A 16,932-nucleotide genomic window follows, 5' to 3' on the forward strand; every position below is an offset into this window, starting at 1 on the left:
TGCACACTGAGCTCTATGTGTACATTGTGACAGCTCTTAAATGCTGCAGTCTCTGTAGTGACAGGCTGCTGAGCGCTGTGGTTGATGGGACACAGTTAAAGTTACAGCAGCAGATGGAAAATCATTACAGAGAGGCATGCAGAGCTACTTCACATGCCCCCTGCCTTTGTGCAGCAGCAGCATATATATGGTGAGGTATTAAAAGCAGAGAGTCACATATATCTTCTGCTCAAACACATCCTGGGCAACCAGGAAAGGGAAGCTCATAGCTTTCCCACATTGCACCTGGGTGAATTTTGAACCGTCCAAGCACGCTCACTCCCCTTCCTTCTTCATTTGTCTGTTCCTTTTGTTTTTTCTTTCTCAACTCAGTATTTGACACCTCTGAGTTGCCACTCTGATTTATTACCATTAGGTGCAAAAGGGAGTCCCACCTTGAAGGATGTGCAGTACTGGGGGGGCGACAGGTAGCGTGGTGTTACACCACAGACCCTTGCAGTTTATATTGTTGTCCTGCTGCACTGACATCATTTGACATTCATACCCACCTCATACCCTGCAAAACGGCTTATCTCGTTACCATTCAGCAGGCGGAATTCAAGAAGAATAAATCCTCGGCTGTGTAAGAGTTTATAGGGCTCCCTGGATGTTATTTATCCCTGTAGCCAGAGGGAGATCCCATGTGAGTACAAGGCATTCAGGGGTTAATGTGAAATCCTCCATATTCCCCTCATACAGGATGATTTATTCCTCCGACTTAAGTTGTAGCACATGTGTCTCGCATGGACAGAGAGGCACATCGGATATGACTGCTGCCCCTGATGCCTTGGGAGTCATTTGTTAAGGGTCCAAAGGGGTCAGAAATAATTTTCGACCCTACAATCAGCCAAGTCTGCCGGCCGTGGCTTACATATCAGTTGTTGTACATGTTGAACCTTAAAGGTTCTTTGTGTTGCTTACCAAGCAGGAGGCTTCAGCTCAAGTACCACAGCTAGCGAGCTGTCACGCTATCAGCCATCCCAGCACACACACAGGCAGAATACGAGCGCCAACAACTTACAAACTGTTACGTTAACACTGAGAACAGACAGCAACCAGACACTGTGCAGTCATCAGATCTGTTATTTAATCACAAGAGAGCCTGGATGTGACTGGAGGCTACAGATCTGTAAGAGCCATTAATGTGAGCAGCAAAGGTTAGCAATCAGGATGTCAAAGCCTTGTCAAGGCTTAAAATACACCATTATCCCTATTGAAGGTGTATTTTCACCCTCCTTCACCATTGTTCATCGCCATCTTCAGTATCCACTTGGCTTCTATTCTTAGCTCTATTGTAGCTGGGATTATGGTGACATGTTGTCTATTGTGGCTCCTACAGCAGCTACAGCATTCGTCGCCGCAGGACAGCCGCAGTTCAGTCAGTGCAAGTTACAGGTGTCTTTACACGCACTGTGCACCAGGATGATGTTACATGTTGGTTTGACGAAGCTTGTTCACATTGGTGGATAGTGTTCGAAGGGAAATTTCGGTCATTAGCTAAGAAGACATTTTCAAATAAAGGATACGTCTTAGTTTATTAGTTGTCACAAATTATTTTAGTCATGGTTAAATCATTTACTGATACTTAAAGTAATAGTTCAACATTTGGAAAATATGCTTACTTGCTTTCTTGCAAAGAGTTACATGAGAAGATCGATACCACTCTCATATTTGTCCATTGAATATGAAACTACAGCCAGCAGACAGTTAGCTGTTGGCATAACAACTGCAAGGAGGAGGAAACAGCTAGCCTGGCTCTGTCCAAAGGTAAAAAAAATTCCACCTACCAGCACCTCTAAAGCTCTGTGACTTCCCAAGAAGTGCCCAAGAAATAGTCAGGCACATAACCCCCTGTAAAACCACAACTTGTCATTTTTACACTTCAGTTTTAGTTCATATTTACCAAACAAGATATAAAATGGTAATTAGTGAGCTTTAGAGATGATTTCTTTACCTTTGGAGAGACTCACACTAGCTGTTTCCAGCCTTTATACTTAGCTAAGATAATCAGCTGGCTGAAGCTTCATATTTAGCACACAGATATGAGTGGCATCTATCTTCTCATCTAACTCGGCGAATAAGCATATTTCCCAATATGTCGAACTATTCCTTCAAGTGCAAAAAAGGCCTGAAGTTTTTAACTTTATAATAAGCCATCAAGTCTTTGGTTAACTGGTAAGTAATATGTATTACAGCTTTTTAGACAAAGCAAGTCATATTTGGATATGAGCTGGAAACCCAAACGTTAGATTTACTTGTGCCCTGTAATAGCGTATTAGTGATCTGCAAAGAATAATAAATGATATATTGACCATTAGTTGATTCATTTCTTTATTAGCCATCCAAAAGGAGTTCTGAAACATCAGCAAATTTTGAGATTTTCACGACACAGCTGCAAAAAGCGACAGGGCTGCTTGTTGTAGGAACAGCATGCAAAGTTTTAGTGCTGTTTCATTCTGTATGAAATGTTTCAGATACTTGCATTGAGTGAGAAAGTCAGGAATCGGAATCTAGTTTAGGACGCCTGTCTGTTGATGGACACACTGACTGCTGACTGAACCAGTGACATTTATGCTTACATTTTATTGACCTTGAGAAAACAAAGCCAGCAATCTGAAGGTACTCAGAGATTATGGTGGACATGAACATGAAATCTGATGCATAATGTTTCAGTACTTACTATATAAAGCTCAAACGTAACTCTCAGTTACCACCCAACTGTATCACAGTGTTGGAGGGGGACAATCAGAAAACACAAAAGCTGAAAAATATATATATGTATAAAAATATAATATACAGTATGTATGTTTTTATGTATTATGCACAATATATAAGAGCACTCATTAACTATCTATCCTCACATTTTAGCTTCATATTCAGTCTCAAAGTTTGACATTTTCTAGTAATATGAGGGAAAAAAATGTCATTGGTTGTGTTGAAGCTAATGTAGAGTCTGAAATCAGATGACTTTGATGACCTCTTGAGTCCCTCTGTGCTGTATTTCCATGGCAGCTGTTGCAAAAAGACCCCCACCCCACCGCACCACACATGACAGGAAGAAAATACAGAACACATGAGGAGAAAACTGCAAAGTGAACAATGAATGTGCAATAAACTTGTCTTTAAGAAGGAAAGTTACAATGTCCCACTGCGCAAAACATGTCAGGAGCCGAAGTCAGGTCAGTCTGTCAGTCAAGCAACGTTGTTGGGGTGATCAGGTGGAATATTTTCGTACTGCAGAGCAGCTTGACCCCTTGTCCCCTACTGCACACCATCTGGAATGTCTGTGTATTTGTTCACCTGTAATATAATACTTCCCTGCAACAAACAAGTGAGGCATTCCTCTTCCTGCTTTGGTTAAAGATCCTCGATTGTGCAATAAGTCAGTCCTGCATTTTTAGCACCAAACAGCAAACAGAGCAATTCAATTCAATTCACTTTTACTTATATAGCGCCAATTCATAACAGAAGTTATCTCATTGCACTTTTCCTATAGAGCAGGTCTAGACCGTACTCTTTATAATATTATTTACAGAGACCCAACAAATCCCATGATGAGCAAGCATTTGGCGACAGTGGCAAGGAAAAACTTCCTTTAAGAGGCAGAAACCTTGGACAGAACCAGACTCAATGGTGGGCGGCCATCTGCGGCTGCCGTGTTAGCACACATACTTTCGTAATTCAGACGTAATTAGACAATGATATATTACGGATTTTTTTCTGATGGGATGAATACGTTTTTAAAACTTATGTACAGTTTTCTTTACCTTTAGAGTACATTTGTGGTATATACTGTATGCAGGGGATTTTTTTCTTTTATAGATGCTTGCTGACAATGTAATTTTTGTAATGTTTATCCATCCAGTCCTCCAGGGAACCTCTGTGTAACTATTGAGACTTCAACACTGTCCGATGTTTTCTCAAATGTAATTTATGTTGTGGCTACACTACAGAAAAAATTCAGCCCATTTGAAGGCAATCTTGAACAAAGTCATGTGTCTTCATGCTAATTCAGTTAGCCTTGAACCGGCAAAGAAGCTGCATTGTTTCCTATGAGGAAGGACTACCAATTCCGATAATGTAGCCACATATGCCTCTAATAAAAAGTGGAGGGAAATGGTTGACATCACTAAGGCCACAAAACATCAGAAGACAGAGATATAAATCTAGTAAAGTCAATATTAGTCAGATAGGAGATATGCGTACTTTGAAGGAGACATCTCTAGATCAATCCACCGGCCCTTGGGGCCTTTAAAGCAGACCCCTCCACCCTGCCCCACCCTCATCCCGCCTCTCTTTAACTCTGCCTGCACTCCAGCCTCTATCTCATCCATCTCATCTGCACCAGTGCTGTTAGGCCGCTCCTGCTCGCCCAGCTGCCGGCTCAAGAATCCACATACCACCTTTTCTCTGCGCTCCCCCACCCCTGCCAAGCCCTATTCAGTCCACCAACAACAAATAACTTACCTCAGCTGATGGATGACTTACTGTGAAACCTAAGATGGAAGCTTTCATCTTGTCTGCAGAGCTACTGACAGCTTAACGTCATCGGAGGTATAACAAAGTTTGAAAAAATTATTAAAAAAATTGGCACAGTTGGTTAAAGAAAATATTAATATTTATTCTGTGCTTGCAGATACTGGCTTTTCTTTATTAATACTACATTACATAGCACTTTGAATTTGCAATGCACATACATATAGGTCCTGGTATTGGTTATATGAGCAGGCTTTTCTCCAAGTCTGCTATAAAGTTGAATAGGACAACAGTATGCTCTTCTCTTTGAAGTCTGAAAATATGTCTATATGTATTTATTAGTCCTACTCCCAGAGCTCCAAGCTCCCCATGAGCCCAAACTTTTGATGTTTTGATGTTTTTTTAAAGCTACATCCAAAAATTGTCACTGACTAAGTTTACAGACACAGAAGAAACGCTGGGTCACATTTCACATTTTTACAGTAGAAAGTATAGTTGAGTCGACCCTGCAGAGCAGAGATTTACTAACCAAACAGAGCACACCTGTATTCAGACCTCAGATCAATCTTTTGTATAAAGTGCTTCCCCAGCCGTTCCACTAAAGGAAGCTCCTCTCCAGAGAGATGATCTACAGGACACATAGTTATGTGTCATGAATTGCTGATTTAGACCTGAAATAAAATTTCCTATTGCACAGTATGTTTTAGAAAAACTAGGAAAAGGCCAGAAAAATCAGCAATTAAGTTCATTATTTAGTTTAATTTAAATGTTGGCATTTGATTCACCATCTGTAACATTTTTCAAACTAAAAGAGAGACAGCTTTGGAGACACTTAAGTCAAAATACAATGAAGTAAAGCTGACAGTGTTTCCTAATTAGCTGTAACTAATAACTAATTTAATTAATAAAGCCTTCTTGCCTATATTTGATAGCAATGGTAGGGATGTGGAAGGAAATGAGGGGAGAGGGGGGGGGGGCAACGTGTAACAAAGGTCAGACTCTAACTGAGGACATTGCAGTTACATGGTCAGCGCCCTAAAGCCCAAGGCCACTGAGATACCTTTCAGCTCATAATCTTAACAAACTCATAAAAAGTCATGCAGCTGATAATATTCTGTACTGTAGAAACTATAATTGAAACTGATAAAAATAATTGAAACAGCACTTTAAGTAAAATTGTGCAGTTGAAAAAATGGATGTCCAGTCTGTCCTGGTGGTCTCTGGAATCCAATAAAACCTCAGTGTCATCAATAGCACTCATACTGACAGAGAAATGACTGTGCTGCCACCTCACAGTGCTTACAATTGTCAGAATGCATTATGTGTGAGGCGCATATTGCAAATGTCTCTGCTTGACTGACAAGCACAATACCTGACTGTTAACTTTTCGTGTAACTGGGAAGGGCCAGGTGAAAAAATTAACATCCCAAATTGGCTATCATTAGCAGGTACACAGGTGGTCATATCAGCAATCATAACATCAGCAAATGACTCATGACCTATAACACACTCATCTGTCACACGAGGTACGGTGACATTCTCATCTCGACAACAGTGTCAACCTTCCATTGTCACCAGCATTCACTCATAATCCTTCTGCTCTGATGTGGGAAACTAAATCTGACAAACCTACAAATCAATCTACAATGAAATTGTCTCCAGCATGGTGGGCAACTGGAGCACAAACGTGTAATGAAGCACTGAGAGACAAGCACCCTGGTTATTCCGCCATAGCATTTAATCTAATCAGTTAAATAGAGGGTCCCCCCACCCCATCCCATCATTTACTGCCAATCCAGTCAATTCTTTTTTCTCTATTTCTGTTATTGACTCCCAAAACCTTTATTTAATCAGTGCAGTCCTTTCTTTCTTTGTGGTGTCCCCAAAATCATATAACCAATATGTTTATTTCCCTTTTTTCAGAAGCCACTCTAAAACCAATCATAACTTCCTTGTCCAATATATTTACACACTGTATATTAATTATCACGTCATTGTTTTTCCAACACAAGTTGCATATAGGATTTGGACTGGCTCAACAACAGTGGCCTTTGATCAGGTCCATTTTTTGCCACATTATCCTGCATTATAAAAAAAGAGTAAAGAATCTGTATTATCTTCTTCTGGTTCCTCCTGGCTCCTGTTGGCTCAGTCATTATCGTCCCAGCTAACATTGCTGCTGCACAGCCAAAGCAGCTACCTGAGCCTCTCTGTTGCATTTAGCTCATACAAGTGCATTTAAGTTAAGTACATTTACTATAATTACTCTGCCATCCACTGCTGTGAGAATATGTCAGTGGACAGTGGAAGTGAACTAGCTACAGCTGGCAACAGTGATACAGAGAACTAGAAAATGATACGCCTGTACAGTAACTATGACATATGGAAATAAAGTTGAAAATGAGCAAAAAGTTCCTTTTATCTAAAATGACCTTCTGCAGCATGAAAATAAGCACATTTGCTGATGTTTCTGCAGCCATTGTGCAAGGTACATTTGTCATGTGTACTGTGTAGTATATGTAGACTAATGGACAAGCAATCTGCTCTCCAACCACTTGAATTGGTCTCCTCATTAGACTCTAATTAGACTTTAATATGGCTCAGTGTTGTTTTACAGCACATGTGTGACTAGTCAATTAATCAATGTACACTTACTTTAATGTACTCTTGATAGATTGAAACGATTTCGCCCCTTGCTCCGACGCTTGCCATTTCAACGTGCTTAGACATTATTGTTATGATAACCAGGACAAAATCCTTCGAATGGCAAAGGCTGAGGGAACATTTGATTAAATGCATCAATCTCTATTTGGAGGCCATACATGGAGTCTATGCTTGATACATACGGACGATGAAACCTGGTGCACTGCTGGTATAAATTAAAGTGGCGTTTATCCAACTTATCACTGGAACAGACCTTCTTGTCACTGAAATAAGATGCTTAGAATATTTATGGGGGATATGAGTGAATTTCAAGCTTTGAAAAATGTTATTCCTCTGCCAGATAGTTCAGTATGTGTTACATGAACTTTGGTTTATCGCGCCTGAATAAGAGCTTTGTAAAAGCTGCATGGCTGTGCACTTTTTCTGATTTATTTTTAAAGTATACCTTTGGGTTAGCCACTGGCAACCCACGTTTTTTCTGTGCTCTGCTGTAGCATGCTGTCTGTTATGTGTACCACTCAGAGACATATGCTGCCGCATGTGCTTTTCATCCTCTGTCTTTTGGTTAAAGCCTGGTCTCATCCAGTCTGCTTAATCTAAGCCTAATATTGTGTAGGAAATGCCTGACACAGTATTCAGCCCAACCATTGTTACGCAAAAAGTACAATATTGCCTGTTGGCGTTGCTTTACGTAGCTTATCTCATCCTTCCCCTCCCTGCTGCTGGTGATGGGCAACTTACCAGTCTGTCTTGGGAGCAGTCCAGTTGGACAAAAGCAAAGCAGGAAGCAGTGCTGTTTTCTGAAACTGTGTCATAAGAAAAGTCACAGGACATTTGGTCACATCTGTGGATGGTTCATCATACTGTATCTGTTAGATATGTGTCATTAAAATTGACTTACTATCCTCCCACCCAGTTGTCAGAGGATACTTAGCCTAGTATAATGCTAAATGGGTAGCATGCATGTCAGGCAGATCTATCTATCCACCAACAAGTCTAAGAGTCTACAGCCATACTAGCAGCTCTGTGAGACTGTATTTAGGCAGAGCTGTGTTTTAAGCTAAATGTTAGCAGTAAACACAAAGTATACCTGAGGCTGATGGGAAAAATGTTACCTGGTGATGGTGCTAGATGAAAAGTCACTGAATCACGAAAGTTATTACAATTCATCCTGAGGGGAACATGAATGTCTGTACCGAATGTCATGACAATCCATCCAATAGTTGTTGAGACATTTCACTCAAAACCGCATATGTAAACATCATGGTGGCAACAGATGAAAAGTCAGGGGACCACCAAGTCACTCAGATTCATCCTCTGGGGATCATGAATGTCTGTACAAAAGTTCATGGCAATCCATCCTGTAGTTGTTGAGATATTTCACTCTGGATCAAAGTGGTGGACTGACGACAGACTGACCAACATTGCTATCCCTAGAGCCGCTAGCATGGCTAAATTGCCGGTCCTTCAGTCAGCAACTGGAAAGTGTCACCAAACAGATTCCCGAAAACCAGGAGTTTTCCTTTAAAGATATGCTGCATCAAAGGTTTAGATGTTTTGCATGCTTTATGTTGTCAAAGTAATTTTTCGCATGGACAGAGCCAACAATAACGAACACCAAAGGGCAAATGCAAAATATTTCCAGAACACAGCAATCTACAAAATATACAGTCATTTTCCCCTCAGGGTTGGATGATTACACAGATTAAAGTAACACTATCAAACATCTTTAACAAAAACTACAATAACATAATAACACCTTAAAAGGACTTGTTATGTGCTTTCTTAAGCTTAGTCAAGATGAAATTGTCTATTATGTCATTCTTCACATTACAAGACTTTGATACTGTGTCTGATTTCAGTGTTAAACCAGTAATAAGAGTAATGTTAATGGCGTAATACCACCATTTCATGATAGAGAGGCTGGGTATCCATTTCAAGGGACACTAATGGTACTACTGGTGTGACAGAAGAAGCTGAGGAATGTTCCAGGTCCCCTTTTACAAACATGAGACAGAAATATGTGGTCACTGAACAATAGATGACAGCTGTGGTCTTTATGGTTGTAGAAAATAAAAACACCTCTATTGCACAATATAAGGGAATGCACATCCAAAATGATCTTATCCTGGTCAGAATTGGCAATCATTTGAAAGCAGTTTGTGCTTATTATTTTGCAGCCTGTGGGTGTAGAGCTCTGGCAGGAACACAAGATAGTCTGCACTACATTTTTTTCTTACTTTGTTCATTCTTAATCACACATAGTAGTGCCTTATTTTTATAACACAGTAAACAAGCAACCTCCATATTCTTACTGTTTGTGTGGCCAGCTTTGTATGTGGTATGTCTCAGAAATTTATTCATATTACATATTACAAGTGCAACCCTTACAATTTATGAGAAATTTTTGGCAACCTAGCGTCTAAATATTGCACAGGCTTTGTTGTTGGACACAGGGCTGTAGCTACCATTGTGGACACTGAGATCTTGTCCTCTGTATTTTTTCTGGGAAGTTAGGGGGAGTTGACAGCCATTCTACAGTTGAAAATGTACACATGGTCGGTATTTCGTAGGCTGATTCCAGTATTTTCAGTGTTTTTAGATGATTTGTAGGCTAATAAATTAATAATAAATATTCAGTATTTCTCAAGCAGAATTTTACTCCTGGCCAGAGTGAAGAGGGCTTTGAAACAGCATTCAGTATTTATAGAATCCTCTTCGGACCTGATTCTTGTTTCAACCAGTCGAGAAATAACTTTAAAGATACAATACCAATGTATTTCTCTTTCATGTTATTTGGTGCTCACAAAAACCTTCAACGCCCAGTCGTACCCCTGTCGCAAACCTATCTATTTATACCAGAATTATTAGTTTTTGGGTTCCTCTCCAGAGGAAGTTGGTTGGTGAAGGTCAGGGTGGTTATGGCTGTTTGTCAGTGCGGCTGCAGCGCTCGAGCCCTGGAACAGATTTTTGGAAGGGTCTTCAAAACAGAGGCCTGCCATGTTTCTTCCCCCCGTTGAAAAATAGGCCATGAGGCCCTCTAAAATAACACAGAATGCCTGGAGCAAAAATAACCCTCCCCATATCACACAATAGGGGAGTATATGGATTTTGTCTCCAGAACAGCTCTGAAAAATGTGTGGATTGATAAGAACGCAGCCCTCGTTCTCATAAAAAACAAGGATGCAGGTTTTACTGAGCAGGCTTACCAAGCTGTCCATCTGACTTCCTGGCAGTTATTCCTCTTGTTACATTCATCACACACGTGAAGAGGTAACTGAAACCATACTGAATGTTCTGAGCGGTAATCGTGCTTAAACGCACCAGGAACAACAGACATGTTGTCCTGGTTAATAACTATGCATGTCCAGTCTTATTGTAAAAATGTATAACAGTAAAATTAAAATGATGTGTTGGTAACATACAAACCATACTTATTCAGTTTGCACAAGACTTATTCTGATGGATATTTAAAGAAATAATTCATTTTAACAAACAGGACAGATGATTATCTTCGTGATTTTTTGTATGTGAATGTAAGGGGCCATTTTGAGCTTAAATGTCTTTTTATTTTTATTTGCACACCTGTATGACTATATACAATAGACAAAAGTCACATTTCATGAAATGAAATGCTTTTCCTTTAATGACCTAAATGTACTAGAAATTTAAGGGTGGGAATCAGATCAATCAAATAAGGCCAATAAAGATGATCTAAAGAAGAAACTTTTAGGCTTATTATGCAATAATGTTTAGTGATCATTTAACAGATTGCTATGGTCAATGAAGAAGAAATGGCAACAGACTGAAGGAAAAACGCAAGGGTTATTTTTCCAAAAATAGTCCATATTTAACCTTAAGTTTGGCATTGTTGCTTCACAGTTAATTTTAATATAGAATTAATGTTAATGAGTTTTTCGATAATGCATTAAAGGAATAGTTTGACATTTTGGAAAAGGCACTTCACTTTCTTGCTGAGAATTAGATAAGAAGACATATCTACCCATTCAATATGAAGTTAGCTTAGCGTAAAGACTGGAAACAGGGGGAAATAGCTAGCCTGGCTGTGTCCAAAGTTCAAAAATACACCTGTCAACACCTCTAAATCTCACAAATTAACATGTCGTATTTAATTTGTTTAATCCATACAAAACCCAAAGTGTAAAAATGACAATTTGTAGTTTTACAGGGGGTTATGTACTGGAACTAATCAAGATATAACATCTTATGTTATATCAAGATATGGATAAAATAAAGAAAACCTGGAACTACACGACTGACAATGGTAGAACAAGATTGTGTTGTGGTGGTTTTACAGGAATAGGTGCACATATACTGTAAGACAGACCACAATAGCTCCCGTGACTTCAGTAAGACTGATGTTAAATGAAAGATGGATCTTTTATTGATTCAAATACAAGAGGTAATAATAATAATAATGATAATAATAATAATAATAATAATAATAATTTATAGGACACTTATCAAAACAAAGTACAAAGTGCTTCACAACAAGAGAAATAAAATACCACAGTGAATGATGAAATATAAAGAAATAAAATACAGAAAATACAGAAAAGCAATAAAATAAACAGCCAGTTCAGGTAAATCAGGCTATGCTTTCCGATAAAAATGTGTTTTGAGAAGAGACTTAAACAAAGACACTGACTCAGATAACCTAATTTCTTCAGGCAAGTTGTTCCAGAGCCTCGGGGCCCTGAAAGCAAAAGCTCTGTCCCCCCTTACTTTTCATTCTGGACTCAGGAACAGACAGAAGACCCTTGCCCGAAGAGCTCAAGCTACGTGAGTTCATAAGGGATTACAAGGTATAAAATATAGTCTGGAGCCAGGCCATGAAGAGCCTTAAAAGTAATCAACAAGATCTTAAAATCAATCCTAAAACAAATAGGGAACCAATGTAAAGAGTCTAAAACAGGTGTGATGTGGCCATACTTCTTGGTCCTGGTTAATAGCCTAGCAGCTGAGATTTGTACAGTCTGCAGTTGTGTCAAAGTTTTTTGATTAAGACAAGTGAACAGGCTGTTACAATAATCGAGGCGTGAGGAGATAAAAGCATGTACAACAGTTTCTGCATCACTAAGATTTAAAATAGATTGGATTTTTGCAATGTTTCTAAGGTGATAAAAACATGATTGGACAGACTTAGTGTCCTGTTTGATAGCAATTTAAGTTTTGAGCAACATATCACTAAGATTTCTTGCAACAGGCTTGATATGTTGTGACAGGTTACCAGTAGATGGCAGTATTTGTTAAGTGATGTGTTGGGGCCCAATAACAAGGATTTCAGTTTTATTTGAGTTGAGCTGAAGAAAATCTATCGACATCCAATTTTTTATGTCAGGCAGGCAGTCCTGCAGAGAACTCAGCATACTAAGATCAGTGGGCTTGACAGGGAGGTACAACTGTGTGTCATCCGCATAACAATGAAAAGAAATACCATGTCTGCGGATGACATCACCCAAAGGAAGTATGTATCAGGAGAACAGTATTGGTCCCAGAATTGAACCTTGAGGCACACCGTACTTGATATGGGAAAAGGATGACATGAAGTTATTAATGCTGACACATAATTTCCTATTGGACAGATAAGATGAGAACCAGTCTAGTGCAGTGCCAGATATGCCACAGAAACAATCATGATGTGATAACTCTGGCGCAAATACATTAACCATATAAACAGCGCTTTTATAGGCCCAGCTTTGTACTGAACTGAACGCAACAGCCTGGAACAGACTGAATGTACTACTGAATTGAAGACAGAATCAGCGCAGAATGACTTGGCATTATGAACGTTGATCTGTTCACTTACTCATGTACATACTCAAGTGCATTTGAACATTACAAAACTCGATACCTCAGAGGCAATTCAGTCAATGAAAAAAAGGAAATCACCAGGCATTGATGGGCTTTCTGTCAAATTCTGTGTACATTTTTGGAATATCATTGTCCTTTATTGGAATTATTATTATTATTGGACTGCATTGTTAGAAAAGAAGTGTCCACAACTATGAAACAGGGCGTAATAACTCTAATCCCCGAGCCTGATAAAAATCATTTACTGCTAGAAAATTGGAGACCTATTACAAGATTATCTCTTTGATATTTGCCAAACATTTAAAGAAAGTGAAACGCAAACAGGCTTTATGAAAAACTGTCACATACGTTAATACACTAATATTACAGTTGTCCTTGATTTACTGGATTATTCTGATAATGTTGAAACTGATGCCCTTATAGTATTTCTTGACTTTTATAAGGCATTTGATACTGTAGAACATTGTTTCTTATTTAAAGCGCTCCAAACTTTTGGTTTTGGCCAAAACTTTGTATCGACAGTTGAAACGTTTTATGAGAATACTGACAGTTGTGTCATGCTGTATCCAAACACTACAAAAAGGTTTACCGTTTTGAGATCAGCTCATCAAGGATGTCCAATTTCACCTTTTTTGTTTCTGATTGTGGTTGAATAACTCTCATTGCATATTTTACATAATCCAGTTATTAAAGGTTCATCTATTTTCGGAAGAGAAATCAGACTGACCCAGTTAGCCGATGATACAGCACTATTTCTAAGAGATAAACATCAGATTGAATATGCTGTATCCTTAATAGACCAGTTTCGGCTGCATCAGGTTTAAAACTCAATAAATCTAAATTTTCTATTTGTATCAGGAACTTTATGTAATATACCTGTTAAGAAATGTGTCAAATATCTAGGTTTTCATGTCTGTAAGAACTTCGTGGTGTGCCAACAGCTTCATTTCTCCACTAAACTGAAAAAGACTACAATACTGAACTTATGGCTTCGAAGAGATCTATCAATCTTAGGAAGGGTTCTTTTGTCTAAAGCTGAAGGGGTCTCAAGATTTGTCTTCCAAGCCCTTTCCCTTAATGTTCAGGACATGTAAAGACATAAATAACATATTTACGAACTTTGTGTGGAAAAATAAGCACCATCATCTAAAGAAATCAATGTTTTCTGGGTCCAAAGCTGAGGGAGGATTTCAATTATTGGACTTCATGGACTTGAATAATACCTTTAAGGTAGAATGGATTGTTGATAGAATAGAAATTCTATCAACAAGCTCTTATGGCATGGAAACTGTGTTAATGGCATAACCTTTCTCCATACAAGTCTATCATATAGAACAATAAATGTATTACTAAAAGGAACAAGTCACTTTATTTACAAAATTGGATTGACACTGGGTTGACAGAAACATCATCTTCTTAAAAGACTTATTTGATTCAAATGGACAACTATGAAGCTTTTCTTAAAGATAAAGCATTCCCTATCAAGTTCAAAGGATACTCAATGGTATATTAGAATTAATAAAAAGCAACATAAGGTTCCCAGATTTATGTGCACTCTTTATATAAATGGTATTGATATTATGAGCAACAGATGCACCAACAGACATCTCTCATTTTACAGACGTTAACTGGCGCTATGCATGGCTTGTTTCTTTTAGATTCTGCATCACAAACAAAATTATAGAAATACATCTGAAAATATTACACAAAAATATATCCAACAAACATGTATATTTCAAGATTTCTAGATGCTGATGACAAATGTACTTTCTGCAAGACTGAACAAGAAAGTATAACTCATCTGTTCTATGGTTGCCCATATTGCATTACATTTTGGAAACACTTTTAAAATTATATGTTGTGCAAAACAACACATGCAATTATCGTTATATTATATATATATCATATTATATTATCAAATATTATCACTTATTTTGAATGTAACGATAACAATTTATGCACTAGTGTTAACTTTTTCATTTTATTAGGGAAATTTCATATTCATAAAGCTATGTTTTAATTCAACCCCATCTTTGAAGTTTTTTCTAATTGAAATTGAATGTTATTTTGAGTCTTTTAAATATGTAACAAACAAGAAATGCATGTCAGTAGTTAAAATTTACTCAGAGAAGTTTGTCTGAAGAAGTCACCAAAATTAATCTTAATTTCCTGGGTGGGAAAATCCATGTTTTTTGCAACCAAGGCTTGGTTTGACGGCCGGTACGTTTTTGAATGTAAGTCAATCTACTATATACACTCACATGATGGAGCTTTTCACCAATTCACACACAACATCACTCATGATCTAACTGAATTTCCTCCTAATATCTAACGACAATGGAATTGTGGAACCATTTTAGAACACAATGTCAAACAAATGTCATCAGTACCAATCCAGAAACACACATAACATGAGAATTATGTTCATGTTGCTCCAGTGTATAGTGAGAGCATTTCCCTTCACACCTACCTCGGGATGCTACAATATAAACTCATACACATACTATTCATTTTTACTCCAATTAGAATATATAGTATTTGTTCTCCATCGCCAACTTAATTTAATCCAAATTAGAAATAACAGTGTGGTGAAACACTAAAATTGAATATCTTAAACAGCAAAAATAAGTAAATAATTTTAGATAGTTGAAAATACAAAACATACATTGAATGAACAACAGCATCTCTGACCAGAACAGAGGGCTCAGCAAGATCATCTCAGCATATCAACACAGTTTTGTTATATCTGAACCTCACATGTCATTAATAGGAACAGAAAGCTTTGAAACATTCAAAATTCTGAGATAGGTGTAATTTATATCAGAAACAAAATGGGAATTTTTTTTCTTGTATGAACCCCAGATCTTATTTTCTTCACAAAATAAAAGCCCTGTGGGTAAAAAATGTAAATATAGTTAGCAAACTCATGTCTCAAATATAGACCAGAGCTTTAGGATTACAAATTTTAAGACTCCATTGCTTTGAACAACTCGCTGTGTCTCTGAACAACTCGCTGTGTCTTTGGAGGTACAACTGGTTAGAAATGTTTGATTTAAGTACAGATTGATCCCCCCCGATTACCTCACTTACCTAAAGCAACATTTCTGTTCCTGACTGGCACTGACCACTTCACAGAAGATAAATCTGCTTCATTTGTTGATCATTTCAGCTTGATTGAAGCATCTGGTCAGCTAAACAAAGATAGAAGCTATTAGTCACTAAACATTAACATTTGTTGCTTTGATGATTTAGCCTGCTGGATACTTACTATCAAACAAAGTCCAAACCCATCTGTTTATTTGAATTGATTCTCTCAGACTACAGCCTGTATTGTTTTGTGAGGAGAAGGGTCCTGTTTCATTTTAACATGCCCTATAGTAATATGTAGCATATGTTACTAAGTGACCACTTATAGGGCTGGACAGGAAGCAGAACATTTGGACAGAGCTTGTCGTCAAAATGAATTATGAATTATGAAAAGTTTTGATCTAAATCCCATTACTTTAATATCTGGAAAACAGCACATGTTAGGTGAACCAGTGGGCACACAGACATGCATCTCACTGAAGTTTTGTAGGTGTAGGGTTTATCTCAGAAGTGTGTGTGTGTGTGTGTGTGTGTGTGTGTGTGTGTGTGTGTGTGTGTGTGTGTACTTGTACTTGCTACATAGTGAGGACTGAATCCTGTTTTTACCTACAGAGTGAGGACATTTTTGGTAAACGAGGACATTTTGTGGCTGGTCCTCACAACTTCAAGGGGTTGGGGTAAGAATTAGGTTAAGGTTAGGGTGAGGGTAAGGGTTAGGGCTAGGCATTCAGTTGTGATGGTTAAGGTTAGGGTAAGGGGCTAGGGAATGCATTATGTCAATGACGGTCCTCACAAAGACAAGGTACAAAGATGTGTGTGTGTGTGTGTGTG

The sequence above is a fragment of the Siniperca chuatsi genome, linkage group LG14, assembly GCF_020085105.1.
Source record: "Siniperca chuatsi isolate FFG_IHB_CAS linkage group LG14, ASM2008510v1, whole genome shotgun sequence".
Lineage (NCBI taxonomy): Eukaryota > Metazoa > Chordata > Actinopteri > Centrarchiformes > Sinipercidae > Siniperca > Siniperca chuatsi.